Raw genomic sequence first — 2691 nt, forward strand, 5'->3', positions numbered from 1 at the left:
ACGACAGTGGCAAGACAGTCATTTTAATGTGCTGGAATGCATGAAGCATACAAGAAATACTGACGTCACTGAAAGAGACTTGCTTTTAAATTACCTATAACAACTAATGGCTAACTACATTTTATCAGGCGTTTTAATTAGTGGAAATACAATTAACAGGGCACGTAAAACTAATTAATAAAGTTGTAAAAGCTTTTAACAAGTTTTTTTAACGATCTTTCTTTTAAAAAAGTTCTCTTTATTGAAAATTACGATTTTGGACAATATTTTTGTAAATAAACCAGGAAACCTTTAAATGGTTAGTTTTTATTAGTATTTTAAATAAACCAAAGCAAAAAACCGTTCTTCTTATAGAAAATTACGTTTTTGGACAATAAGTTTATAAATACACAATGAAGTCTTCTATCGGTAAGTTTGTTTTTGTACATTAACTAAACCACTCAAAAAACCTTTGAAAATTAGGTTTTTAGACAATATTTTTGTAAATACACCAATAAATCTTCTATAAGTTAGTTTTTAGTTAAAAATTTGGTTAAGTTTAACTTTTTTTTAAAACGTTTTGACTGTGATTTACAATTACGGTTACAATTTTTATTAGATATTAAAATTATTTATTGTTCGCAACAAAATATCGACAGTACCGCCGGCCAAAAAAGGTATTTGGCACTGTATGTGGCTAATAGACAACTTTACTAACTATTCTTCCGTACCTTGTTAATTCTGTACTTCTACTCATTAAAACGCCTGATAAAATTTTGTTAGTCATTAGTTGTTTTGGGCAATTTATAACCAAGTCACTTTCAGTGATGTCAGTAATTCTTGTATGCATTCGAGCACATTACATATTTCTTTCTTAACGCGTATGTTTTTTCGTTTTGACGCTTTCGTCCTAATTCAATCTTGGCTTTCCTTTCGAAAATTATTGAACCTCAAGAAATTTATCTTTATTCTGAAAAATCTTTTTAATATCTTCCACATTGTTTTTCGGCCACAGTTTTCGGGTACAGTCACTCCTTGAACAAATTTGTTTTAGTATGAACAAATAATTTTTAAAAGGCCGGTAACCTAATGGCAATATGTGTCTCCATGGGCGACGGTATCACTAAACATCAGATAAACCTCGTATTATATTTTTTGTCAACTTGATTGCTCGACTCCATAAAAGATAGAGTTTAAAAGTATATGGTATAACAACGTTTTTTTAGTATCTCTGTTTGTTGTAATGTTTTTGTACTGATAGGAGATTTAATTGAGGTTTGTAAGGAATTTAAAGGAAGGCGTACTGTGGTGTATGTAGACCTTCAGGCACCAAGGCTAAACCCTAATAATATAATTTTCATGTTTTGTACACTGAGTGTGACTCCAATCACTGTTGCGTGATTTCTACATGCTCTGTTGCCGCCGTCCGCCCCAGAGTTTTTAATCATCCGAGGGAGGTGCGACGACGATGCGACGACTAATACACACACACACACAAGGAGCATCCCATACCAAAGCCCATCTTAAAAGGAGATATTCGGCTTGCCATCGTCTCTTACGATGCCTGTTGGGTCCAAAATGGCTAGAGCATAGACGGAGGCAAGCACTCTTTTGGCAATGGAGGCTATGGTGTCCAAGGCTTCTTCAAAGACGTATATACTACATACTATTATATTAATAAGCCTCTATATAATCAAGGGACACGTATGGGGAGTAATTTTAAATTATCTTTATTATTACTAAGAAAATTGTAAAAACTGTTCGTAAATTCATCCCCCTATCATATCACTGTTTAATCGGGCCGTTGAATTTTCTTTCAAATCTTCAGACCCTTGCTTTGCCAGATTGATTTTGAAGTCTATAGTAAAACGTCAAATACACCCCTCTAATCCAACCCCCTCCAGAAAAATAGGTGATGAATGAATTAAAAAAAACACGACTTCAGCTCTTTAATATATAATATTTAACAGTTTCTGAATGTATTTACTAAATTGACTAATATTTTATGGTTTATATCTAAACACGACGCTCCGTCGGTCTGGGTAGGAGACATGAGGTTCACCGGAAACTTGCGCCCGCAGTGCGTCCAAACTCTGCCACAACTGTTGCATTTGACCGAATATTATCACTTCCAACCGTTGAATAGAAGTCTGAAATTCTCCTGAAAAAAAAAGTTACATATACATAAATAATAAACTGCTATTGATCTATGGCCATTAGACAAATCTTGCATAGACTTTATAATTAATTGTCAAACAATCAAGCTCTTTAGAATTTAAACAGTTAAATAAAAACATTTAATAAATTTTGAAAATGCTAAATTATTATTAAATAAATAATACTTAATATAAGTCAAAGAGTAGAGAATGTGAGAGTAGAAATGGGTATTAAAATTATTCACTTACTCGATGTCACAACTCCGTGAAGCCGTCTTGTAATTGTTGCATTAGCTGTGGCGTTTACTTCGTGCGTTTTGACAGAACACATTGCGCGCGCTTCCTCCCTCGGCCCGCTACCACGATACGTTGAGTTTCGGACTTCGATAAACGGTTTCCTGTCGTTGGTTATTGTCGTTTCTGAGTACGGAAGCCCGCGTTCTGAAAAATTTCTTGATAATATCTATGTACTGTGTAGTTTGTTGTGTAAGCAATCGTTTTCTTAACACATTGAATGCTTTAACAGTGGATACAAAGTTATAGCCGGAAACCAAAA

This window comes from Pieris rapae, chromosome 23, assembly GCF_905147795.1.
Source record: "Pieris rapae chromosome 23, ilPieRapa1.1, whole genome shotgun sequence".
Classification (NCBI taxonomy): Eukaryota; Metazoa; Arthropoda; class Insecta; order Lepidoptera; family Pieridae; genus Pieris; species Pieris rapae.